Source organism: Typopeltis vanoorti, chromosome 8 (assembly GCF_054136105.1).
Source record: "Typopeltis vanoorti isolate ZY-2024b chromosome 8, IOZ_Tvanoo_1.0, whole genome shotgun sequence".
NCBI lineage: Eukaryota > Metazoa > Arthropoda > Arachnida > Uropygi > Thelyphonidae > Typopeltis > Typopeltis vanoorti.
The window spans coordinates 116951460-116965000 of NC_143556.1; positions in this window are offsets into that span (position 1 = coordinate 116951460).

Here is a 13541-nt window from a genome sequence, read left to right on the forward strand (position 1 = left end):
GGTCTCATACGGGGGTAGGAGGTTTTTTCACCCAGAAACTCGGGTTTTTTGTCCCCAGAACAGGAAAACCGACTCCATAAACACACACACACACAGCTACAGTCATAAATACTCATGGCAAGGAAGGCAACAGAAAACCACCTTGCGTCATATCTCCCTAGTAATCAGTTGCAACCCTCTCAAAGAGAGGAGGCCACACGATTAGAATTAGGATATCAGTATTCGATATATACTCAGTTTTGTCAGGTTACAGACGTATTGTATAGGATCTCCGCTACTAAAGCAGCAGGTTCGGGTTCGATTCTGTTGTAGTGCAGGGTTCGACCGTTGTGCCTTTCGTAGATGGAACTCTCATATTTATGTGAAACATAAATATGAGAAAGTGGAGAAGGGACGGTGTATATCCTTGAATATCAAGTGACATATTTCCCTTAATATCATTACTGTTTCGTATCTGGTTGCTCTCAATAATTCCACTGAGACCTTTCTGTTCCAGGTAGTTTTCCCAATTGTTCCATTAACCATATTACCTGACACTCCTCTAGGAATTCTTTCCTAAAATGGATATTTTTCTAATAAAATTCCTCTACGCACTCCGTCTATCTGTTTTTTCATCTACTTACATCTACTATTTAATTATTTTTTTACTTTCAGTCCACGAGTAGATCTTTCTGCAACCTGATTATCTTGCTAAAAATATCTATTGTTCTTCGTGTGGTATTTCTTCAATTTCCTTATAGTTTTAGTTGAGATATTTCTGCTTGTTCTTTCTTCTACTTATGGGTTTTCAAATTCTGTAAAGCAAAATTTCATAATTGATCTTGCTAGGAAGGAAAATCTGCATTCAACGGAATAATAATTTATTCGTTTCCAAAAATTTTACTTTCTTCTTCATTCTGCTTTACTTCTATGCATATGTATACAGAACGTTTTTTTTTAATCTTTACATAGGATTAATATTAGTTTTCCTAGATAGATGAATTATCAAATTTTGCTTTAGATTCCTAAATTTGGTTAAAGAGAGATGTTGCTTAGAACTTATTGATATCTTATATCTTAATATGCGATTTAACAGATTTGCATTCTTTTCATAGTTTTTTCTTGCAAAGTATTTCTTTCAGACCTTAATTATTCAACCCACAGCTTATAGCTTTATTAGAAATTCGCTTCTTAGAATAACTCAATAAACATTAGAATATTTAAAATGACTAAGAACTTGAAAACTTCATTTAAAATTTACTATGGAAAGTTTCTATAAAACATCCATAAAAAATCAATGTCATTTTAGACTATTTTTTTTTTAATTTTTTTTTTTTTTGTTATATAACTGTACTGAGTTCATTTGAGTAATTTTAATGAAGTTTGAAAGATAGGAATACGCATTACTGTTCATCTTTAAAACCTTTGAAGATCAAAATCATATCCCAGTTTGCATTTGTTTGCAATGCGTATGTCGAAGGCACTGAAGCTTCAAAAGATTGCAGGTTCCCAACCTCAGGCATAGAACAGCGTTTCATGCACTCTGTCGTGTACAGAACCAAACATTAAGATTATAACAGTTCATCCTGTATGTTTGCTGTTCAGGGAAGTTCCAAGAGCTAACTTCATTGAGAAAGGAATTAAATGCCAACGATGAGCTGCATTTAGGCCTTATGACTATTTGTGCTTACAGAGAACGTGCGAGTTAAAGTAGGATCATTAAGGAGTGATCAACGAGAATTGTTTTGAAAAGTGAAATTTGCAGAGATGAGGTAAGGTTAAAGGGAAAGAATAACAGATGCCTATTATTAAAGTACAAAATTATTTATGCTGTAATTTTAGACCAAAGCAAAAAGTTTTAAAAACGATAGGATTGTTTTGTTATTCACACAAAAAATGAGTTAACTGAAACACAATGACTGATAATGATATATTTTATTTATTTATTTATTATTTATTTAAGGGCCAAAGTGACAAAAGGGAAGGGGAGCATACTCTTTACGATTACAGATGATTTATTCTGTTTAAGTTTAGAGTTTATGAAGCTTGAAGTGATAGGATTTTGAAAGCGTTTTCATTGGGAAAGATATTTACTTATGTTATGGATGGATTATATCCATCCATAACATAAGTAAATATGCTTATATTTTGTTTATTTTATTTTGGATACGTTTAGTTAATTGAATAGGAAGTTGACTCTTTAATAAAAAGAAACAAACTGAAAATGTTGTTAAGGAGACCTGTAGTGACATGAAACAAAAGTTGCCGGTTTGGTCCCTAGGGAAGGGTTTCCGCCGACTCTGTAAAAAAAAAAAATACAAAAAATATATAAAATTTATAAAAATAGGAATGAATAGTATGAATGTACTATACATTTACAAAAGCCTTTCATGGTTGGGAGCCATATAAAAAAAAAAAAAAGGAAGGAAGGAAGAGCTGTCACTAAGAAGAAATTACCAGTGGAGTATCACAGATAGCTTCCTCCTCAGTGATATTGCTTTAAATGTTTCCGAATGACACAAAGAATCAAAACAATTATAATAAATGATGCAGATGTAGTGATTCTTGAGAAAGATTATGTAAATAAGGTGTTTAAAACGTGTATGCCACATCAACATAGCTACATGTACGGTATTGTACTGTTAAAGTTGAAGATGTAATGGCATACCATACTGGTGGGGACAAGAAAAGCTAAAGAATGAGATAGATAAAGATTGAAGGTCAGTTTATAAAGTAATGAAAATAGCACAGATACGCCACCACTGCCACGGTACAGAAGGTGCAAATGTTACAAGCAAAACAAACTAGAGTTATATAAGGCTTTGAGTAATTTAGAGAGTAATTTAGTCTTTTGAATTTCAGTAACTGGGAAGGGAGATGTCAGGTCAGTAGAATGAATACTAGCTATGAGAGTAAATCAAGAGACTGTAATTTGCCGAGTCTGGTAAACAGGAGGAGGTGGAAGAGTAATGAGTAAGACATATAATTATTGAGATGAACTTAAAAGATATAATCATGGGATAAACTCTCTCCATATTCCTCAACTCTCAGAGTTAAAGAATGTGGGAGTAAGTAAAATTAGTTGGCCATACCAGGAAACATACCAGAAAATTATTGTATAAAAATATAGTTGTGATGTATGATGTATGTATGTGATGGTAGTGATGCATGAAGTGCGTGGGTATATTGCAATGCGTGAACGATAAGTGGTGAGTCAGTAAATGTCAAATCAGTTAAACACAAGATATAAAATATAATGTGCCTTTTAGATTACTTCTTGATCTAAGTTAGATCCAGGGCCGACTGGAAGTTTTGCAAAACCTCGGTAAAAAATTATTAGTAAGGTCCCAAAATATTTGCAATTTTTTTTATCGAAAAATTATACAATTTTATTAAACATAACTTACAAACAATAAATACATATAGTTATATAATAAAATATTTCCAATATCAATGCATCCTTGAAACATCAAAAATTATATTATCAAATTTTCTTAGAAATTTGGAAGTACAGGGCCCCTCTGAGCGCGGGATCTTCTTCTGAGGGGCCTAAAAACAACGTATGAGTCGGCCCTGGTTACATTCACCCATAACTTTTAACTCCAAGCGGTAAATGCTAATAATAATATTATTATTGGCATTTATCGCTTAGAAAACTTCTCTTAGAAAACTAAAACGGTAGCATCAGAATAGCTGTCTTGTATTCATTGCTTACATGGAAGATCAGTTCCACTGATCAGTGTAAGATCATCATGTCTTTGGAGTTTAACCAGTAAAACAATGTTGAATAACTCACTCGATGAGTTTTAAGACATTTACAGGAGAGTGGGGGGAATTATTGAATATCAGCTCAAAGGAACAGTGATAATTGAAATATTTATTACAAAATGAAAGTAACAGAAACTGAACGCTAGGCGAAAGAGAGTGAAGTGAACTGATGAGATAGGGGTTATTAATCAACTGCTGTCTTTTGTAATGAGTTAAATACTTTTATGGAGCTCTTAGGAGCGCGACTCCCAACTTGAGAACAGTATTCAATTGTTGGACGATGATTTTCGATTTGTGTAGAGTTAACAGGTGCTAATAAATAAAGTAACGCCGTCAGCAAAAGAAAAAAGCGAAGTTTTTCAGATGTTAAGGAGGATTTTTGTGAGTTTGCTCATGAAGAGAAATCTCCTTTTGCCCAAATATAAAGTGTAGTGTCAAAGAAGGAGTGGAAGAAAAAGACCATTTTTAAGATGAATAAGATAGAATTCACATATTGAAATCCTCAAAGTTATTAGAACACCATCGAAGAATGGTATGGATATCAGAATTTAAATTTGTAGAAGCTGATATTGTGTACGTTTTAGGATGCTGTTATGAATGTTGCCAACATTCATTCCAATGGCATACATAGTCTCTTTAGTATGCATACTAAAATCCGTGTGTGTGTGTGTGTGTGTGTGTGTGTGTGTGTGTGTGTGTGTGTGTGTGTGTGTGTGTGTGTGTGTGTGTGTGTGTGTGTGTGTGTGTGTGTGTGTGTGTGTGTGTGTGTGTGTGTGTGTGTGTGTGTGATATTGAGCTTCCTGTAAGAAAATCTGGAAGAGAATTAATCTTTAGCAAAAGGAAGCAGTTGTTTCTTATAATTAAGAAACAACTGCTTCCTTTTAAATGGTAGAGACTGTTAATTTGCTTCAACATAAAGATTTTGAGTGGGTGGGTGATATGCGAAAGGCACCAGTATAACGGATAGGAGCAACCATCGCAGGTTATTCTGCCTTGCAGAACCATATACTTGAAACCAATAATCCAGCTTTGAACGTAAGAACTGGATGAACTTGGCTTCTGTTGCTACTGGAATAACAGCATGTCCTAGTCTTAATTCACGATCTAGGTGCCCACAGAGAAACACAATCAATCAATTGTTTGCTGAAGTTGTCTGTCAGTTATCCTCATGTTACGAGAGTGACAATAAATTGTGAAGTCATCAACATATAGAGTATTATCTATAGTGGAAGGAAGCTGTTCAGCGATTGAATTAACTTTGATAACAAAAAGTGTTACACTTAAGACAAGGCCTTGGGAAACACCCTGTTCTTGATGATATAGCCGAGATTGTATACTTCCTACTCTGAGTTGGAAAGTTCGCCAGGACAGAAAGTTTTTAATAAATATAGGAAGGTGTCCCCTGAGATCTAGATTACACAGTCTTTTAATATGCCATATCCCCCAGCTGTATGATAAGCTTTTTCCATGTCAAAGAAGTTGAACGATGTCTACGAAAGTCACATAGTGTATTGGACAGAAGGTCGTTGCTTTCTAGATGCCAGACAAGTCTGGCATTAACCATTTTATCTAATATCTTACAGAGACAGCTGGTCAGAGCAATAGGTCGATAATTATTTGCTTGTGTTGGGTCCGTTCCTTGTTTTGGGATAGCAATGACAACTGATTTATGCCAAAATCCGCAAACTGTTCTCTTGCAAGTATTCCATTGTAACTAGTCTAGCCATAAATACTGTTGCTACTAGAACAGCGCATAACCTTTAATCTATCAGTAAATCATTTATAGCTTTCGGCACATACAATCCAGACGAATAACCTGCATATAGCAGCACTTAAAGTTCCAAATGTTTCCCCCTTTTGCTTCACACATCTCGAAGTCCCTGACGCCACATATCGATGGTAGCACACAACATCCAACGGAAAACGCTGCCACTGCTCGCTCCAAATCCATCTTCAGGCTCACAATGCTCAGGTGTTATTTCTGCAAGATACTCTCTCAAGCTCTGACCACATTTGAAGTTCAACGGATTCAGAACGGAACTTCCAGACGGTCAATCAGATGGTGATATGTGATCGGGACATTCGCCTTCAACCACTGCCATGTGGTTCTAGTCTTGTGTGCAGGGGCTGTGTCCTGTTGGAAGGTCGACTGCCTACCGTGAAACAAAGTATTGTTCAGTTGCCATATTACTGGTTCCAGCATGGTGTCTTGATACACTATGGCAGAGGTTTCGACCCCTTTCTTATGGAAATTCAACTTTGATACCCTCACGATATGTTATTCCCCACCCATCACTGTCACAGAGTGATGACATCTCTGAATCCTGTGTGCTATGGCATGTGTCGTGCGACCATCGGGGGCATATACCCGATCGTTTCGGCGGTTAAGTGGCTCTTCAATGGTGAAAATCTTCTCATCTCTGAAGAGAATATTTTTGTGTCTGTTATTCGCCTACCAATGGCGAATAACAGATCTGCCTTTAATTTTATCACCCTCTGCCACATAAGTTGTGGTGTCAGGAAGTGTCCAGCAGAACAAAGATAGGTTCTCACTCCTAGGTCTTCAGATAGTACATGCGATATCATTCTCTGCGAAACGTTCATCTCTCAAGACATCACTTTCTAAGTTTAAAAGATTACGGTGGTGGATTGCTTTCAGAGCCCTCACAAGCTGTTGCGTCCTAACGCAGCGTGATCGGCCTATTTTTTGGCAGTCAGATACGTCTTCTATATCGTTATAATAGTTAGTACAGTGCTTCCCAAACTTATGGATGTAAAGGCCACCTTTGGAAAAATTAAAATATTTCACGGTCCCCATCAAAAAAAATTGTAATACAGACATATATTATTATAATATTTTATTGTATTTATATTCAATACAATTTATATTCAAGATTTTGCGTTTGTAAGCTTTTTTGTTCGTCTTATCGGTACCTTTGAAATGAAACATATGAATAAGCATATATTTACTAATATTCATTAAACCACTCTACCAGCCAGGACGTATATATACGTCCAAGTTACTATGGATGCGAAGTGCATATTAAAATTGTAAAGCCATTTATATTACATTGAAATATATGATGGATACGAAGCGTATGAGGATGCGTTTGATCCATAATGGCCGGCAAGTTGGTTAAGCGCCGAAATATGCAGGAAGCAAAATTTGTGAATCAACACCAATGTATGATTTTTTCCATTAAAATATAAAAAATAACAAAAAAGAAATTATTATTATTATTATTCGTGACACCTTCAAGGAGTCCGAAGACTCATCGCGGGAGGACACCTATTATACAACTTTCCTTCTCCACCACTACACCAAACCTGTACCACCAATCAACAACATCAGCGCCATCTACCACCCACCACAGCTAGTTTTTTTTGTCTGTAAATTGCGTGTCTTCTGAAGGGCCGATTTGTCTGTATGCGGGATGAAAAACCCAAGTTTCCTGGAGAAAAAACCCTACTACCTCCGTATGAGATCGGCTAACTCACATTCGATTGAATAAGTCCATATAAAGATTCATCCCGTCACGACGAGAATCGAACTTAGGCCTTTTCCAATCGAAGGGCGCAACGTACCATCGTTCTTCCAATTGCGCTACGGAGGCACGTGAAATAATAAACAATAAAAATTAAATACGTTTCTTTTAAGATTAAATAAATCTACTTAGTCTTAAAACATTTTAAAATTGTTTTCATTATTTCACGGCCCCCTTAACAAAACTTACGGCCTCCAAGGGGGGAGGGCGGCCTTTGGGAAAAGGGGGGGGCGGCCCAGTGTTTGGGAAGCTCTGGTCTAGTACACAAACATCCTACTTATCCCGAATGTTTTAGCGTGTAGATAATAATAGGTGGCTGCATCACGACCTTTTGAAGTGCTATTACAGCTTCACTATTCTCATAATCTTCCTACTTCATGTTAACCAGTACAGCTAGATTCTCTCTACTGATAAACACGCGAATGTTGGCTGCGTACAGCTGCAACTAACTAACGGAACCGGATTCGCGCAATTCTGTTGGCAGCGCAGGGCTGTGCGGAAGTTGTATCAGTATTTATGGCAGGACTGTGTATTATTTCTTCTAACCAGTCCATGTTACATAGTTGAAATCTTATGCCATTCTTAGCCAATTTGCCTATACAGTAGATTTCCCACTTATCAGTCTATGCCAGTGATGGCGAACCTTTTTACCCAGGTGTGTCAAACATCTTTTTTTTTTTTTTTTAAATATTGACGTTGTTGATGTGCCACCTGCATACATTCATTATAAAATTAACTACATAATCATAGATGGTAACTTATACATATCATATTAGGCTATTTATTTAATAGGACATTGATATAAAATCTATGAATTTATATTATACAATGCATTTAATAAAGTGAAATTACAAACTTACATTACATTTCATGACTTTTCTGTTCCTTCGCCTTAACTGAGAGCGATCTTACTCGATTTATCGCAGTTTTTTCATCAGAATACCAATATCTTTCAACATCCAAGGTGTGTCACCTGAAACCCTTAAGTGTGTCAGTGCTGGCACGCTTGTCATAGGTTCGCCATCACTAATCTATGCCCTATATACTACAGCAACCACATCCCACCAAATATCTGTTCTTATCCACCACTATATCATTCCATACTCTCTCTCTCTCTCAAATCCATCAGTGTCATTTCTCTTTTGGTTTTCTACCCTTACCCTGAATGGACACAGATTATACTGCATGTGCAATGTATACGTAGATGTGTGTAAAGCGTTTTCAAAAACAAACCAACTGAAAAATGTCTGCTTCTGAAGTCAAATTGCAAATAAATAACCAAATAAAAATAAATTAATAAATTAATTAATAAAATAAAATAAATAGATGAAAATAAATTAATAAAATAAAATAAATAGATAAAAATAAATTAATAAAATAAAATAAATAGCCTGTGTAGCTCAGTGGATGTGGCGTGATGAATGTGAAGAAAACATACAAATAATAGAAATAAAAGACCCACCATAAAGAAAAAACATGAAAACAAGTCAATACAGTTCACTCTGAAAGGAAAAATAATGGAATAGAAAACTAAACACACGATGTAAATATGTATATATAAGTGTAGAAATATTGTATAGTAATGAATATATCTATTTGCATAAGAGGAAGTATATGTCTTATAATTTTCAGATAAGGTAAAAATATTGTAATATTTCAATGGATGTTAACTGCTCAAAAGATTGCACAGGACTCTAGGTGAAAATAGATATTGGGCATGTTATCATGTTGTAAATAAAAATATAAAATAAAATAAATAAATAAATAAATAAAAAATGTTAACTGAAATAAGCATGTCACGTACTTATTGCATATATGTTATTGTATATTGTATTATTTTATTGTACTGTATATATTATCATTTTGTAAATGAAAATTGTTAACTGAAATAAGCATGCTATGTACTTATTGTATATATGTAAATAGTTCGTCCGAATGTACATAGCTGCTTCTGAGAAAATAAAATGTTCTTGTGGCGTTTGCACGGCACTTGATCGCCCAAATGAGGACTTGGTGTTTCGAATCTAATCGGCGACTAGAGGAAATTTTTTTAAGCCTCTTTTCGACCGGTTCCCGAGTTAGTCGATCTCTGGCATGGGCAAGAGGGTTTTTTTTTCTCCCGTAAACTCAAGAAAATCGACCGTAGAACCCACATTATTTTAGGCATTAAATGTTACGGTAAAGGACCACGAGATGGCGGCACTTGTTGAGCACCTCTTCACTGCGTGCCGCTTAATTAGTGATAGCTATCTCTGGCCATCCACACTATCTCTGATTTGGTACCAGTGGAAATTGAACTGCCCACTCAGTCTCCAAAAGTTAGATAGGTCTAAACGGCCCTTTCTGATCAGCTAACTCCTTTTTATTCCCATATAGGGAGTAGGCAAGGCCGTTTAGCCCTATCTAACTTTTGGAGACTGAGTGGGCAGTTCAATCTCCACTGGCACCCAATCAGAGATAGCTGGCCCAAGGCTATCACTAATTTACAGGCATGCAGTGAAGAGAGCCGGCTCAACAAGTGCCGCCATCTCGTGGCCCTTAACCCTAACACTCATATTTAATGTCTGAAATAATGTGGGTTCTACGGTCGATTTTCTTGAGCTTACAGGACGAAAAAGCAGAGTTTCTGGGAGAAAAATCCCGCTTGCCCGTGCCAGAGATAGACTAACTCGGGAACCGGTCGAAAAAAAGGCTTAGAAAAATTTCTTCTAGTCGCCGACTAGATTCGAAACCAAGAAGTCTTCCTTCGTGCAGTTCAGCACAGTGATGTGCAAACGCTGCATCCACTGAGCTACACAGGCTCTCTTGAGTTAGCTGATTATTTTTTTAAAATAAATAAAAATAAATTAATAAAAATAAAAAAGATAGATAATTAAAATAAATTAATAAAAATAAAAAATATAGATAATTAAAATAAATTAAAAAAAGTAATTAAAATAAATTAATAAAATAAGTAATTAAAATAAATTAATAAAATAATAAAATAAGTAATTAAAATAAATTAATAAAATAATAAAATAAGTAATTAAAATAAATTAATACATTAATAAAGTAAGTAATTAAAATAAATTAATACATTAATAAAATAAGTAATTAAAATAAATTAATAAATTAATAAAATAAGTAATTAAAATAAATTAATAAATTAATAAAATAAGTAATTAAAATAAATTAATACATTAATAAATTAAGTAATTAAAATAAATTAATACATTAATAAAATAAGTAATTAAAATAAATTAATAAATAAATAAAAATAATAAATAATAAATAAATAAAAAGAAATTAATAAAAAGCAATAAATGAAAATAAATTAATAAAAAGAAATAAATGAAAATAAATTAATAAAAAGAAATAAATGAAAATAAATTAATAAAAAGAAATTAATAAATTAAAAGAAATTAATAAAAAGAAATAAACGAAAAGAAATTAATAAAAAGAAATAAATGAAAAGAAATGAATAAAAAGAAATAAATGAAAAGAAATTAATAAATAAATAAAAAGAAATTAATAAATATTATTATTATTATAAAAACCTCCATGGAGTCAAAGACTCATCGTGGGAGATCCACTGTTATACACACAGTTTATCATACTGTGCCTTAAACATATTCACTCTCTCTGCACACACCACACTCTCGGGCAAAGCATTCCAATCACTCACCACTCTCCATGCAAAAAACCTGCTCCTCACTCCCTTGCTCACACCCTCCTTATACAGCTTCCAGGAATGACCTCTTGTTCTCCTGCTATCCTCACCCATTCTCTGCAAAACCTCCCCGACGTTAATCTGGTAATAACCACTCAACAGCTTATGTCTCAATCATATCCCCCCTCCTCCTCCTATCCACCAATTTCTGCAAATTGCATTTTATCAATCTGACTTCATACTCTACATTCCAGAGATTAGAAACCACCTTAGCCAATCGCCTCTGAACTTTTTCCAACGCAATTTCATCTTTTTGAAAACCAGGTGACGAGATCTGTGCACAGTAATCCATATGTGGCCTGATCAAAGCCTTATAGAAAGGAACCATAACATCCTTACTTCTACAAGTCAATGTCCTCCGCATCATTCCCATTATCCGCTGTGTTGTTTTCACTATTTTAGTAACATGTCCCAGAAATTTTAGGTCCTTGTCTAAAATCACTCCCAGATCTCTCATTTCCTTTACCTCTTCCAAGATATTCGCACCGATTGTGTACTTTACATCCCATCTCTGCTTCCCAAATTTCAAAACCTTACACTTTGAGACATTGAATTGACATCCCCACTTATTTACCCATTCAGACAGTGTATTCAAGTCCTCTTGCAAAGCTACAGCATCCACACTACTCCTGATAGCTCTGCCCAACTTTGCATCAACTGCACATCACCATTCAGACCTCTCCAGATATCATTTACATACAAATTAAACAGCAATGGACCCAAAACAGACCCTTGAGGTACACCACTAGTAACTTTCCTCTTCTGGGATATCGCTCCTCCATAGACAACTCGCTGATACCTATCAGACAACCAATCTCCAATCCAGTGAACCAATCTACTGTTCAGCCCCATCCATTCCAATTTAATTACCAGCTTGTCATGTAGCAATTTATCAAACGCCTTTGCAAAATCTAAATATACCACTGTATATGCAATACCCTTATCCAACGCATTTGTCACTTTATTATAAAAAGTAAGCAGGTTGCTAAAGCATGATTTTCCTTTAGTAAATCCATGCTGGCCACCAAAGAGTATTTTTCTGTTGTCAACCCAATTCTGAACTTTATTCCTAACTAACTTCTCTAATACCTTGACCACAACTCCAGACACACAGACTGGTCTATAATTCAAAGCCTTATATCACCTCCCTTATGAATTGGAACAATTTTACCTTCTTTCCACTCTTTTGGAACTTGACTCAGTGAGAGACTCATGTTGAAAAGATATACAAAAGCTGTTGTTAACTCTCTGGCACATTCCCTCAAGACACGTGGTGAAATAGCATCAAGTCCCACAGCCTTATTTACATCAAGTCTATTCAATTCCTCATATACCTCCTGTTCACTTACTAACAGTTCCTCCTCCTCCTCTTCTCCCACTACTTTCAAGTTCTGCATGATGTCACATTCGTAAGAGTGAAATACCTTTAGAAATTGCTCATTAAATATCTCAACTATATCCTCCGCAGCGGTTATCATTCCTCCGTTTTCAAAAATCAATCCCATTCTACCATAATCATTCTTTCTTCTACTGGCGACATATCGAAAAAACTCCTTAGGATTTTTTTGGCCGCTTTAGCTAACTGCTGCTCATACTGCATTTTTGCTACCCTTATCAAGCTAGTCACCTTCCTCACCTTCCTTGCCTGCTCTTTATACTTCTCATGCAACTGGTTGTTATATATACTCATTTTGTGTTTCTTCCATAATATCTTCTTCTTCCATATTGCATACCTTATCTCTTGATTCATCCATTTTACACCCACTCTGTTTACCCTCTTGATCCTCGGAATACACTCTGATATTGCCTCCACCAAATAGTTCTTGAGTATGGCCCAAGCAGCATTGATATCCTTTCCATCCAGTTCTTCTTTCCAATTTATTATCGCAAGCTGTTTCCTGAGCTTTTCGTAATTACCAGTCTTATAATTCCACATATATCCCTTTCTAACAGACGTCCTTGAATGACTGGTCACCCTGCACGTGATCACCTCGTGGTCACTCTCACCAACTGGTGGAAGATTTGACTCCTCATTTATAATAACATCATCTGATGAGATGATCAAATCCAATACTCTTGATCCTCGTGTACCCTCCGTTACATACTGCCTAAGGTAATTATCTTTCAAAAACTCCAAAAATTCATTTTCTTTACCCCCAGATGCAGTCTCTTGCTTCCAATCTATATCACCATAATTAAAGTCGCCCATAATGAAAACTCGTTTCTTGCTAGCTAGGCCAATTTGCCTATGAATACGTAAAAAGAAATTAATAAATAAGTAAAAAGAAATTAATAAATAACTACCACAGAATTTATTAGAAAATGTGAAACTGAACTCATCTTGCATAAAATTATAAACCAGTTACATGAGAATAAGCGTTATTCAAATAACTGGACAAATTTGCAATACAAGGATAAGGAACAAGTAGATTTTTCCTTTTTATATAAATAAGCGTTATGTATTTAAATGTTAATTTAATGTTATATATAACGTTATATGTTAGGGTCTTCCAATACTTATTTTTAACATAGTGAAGCTC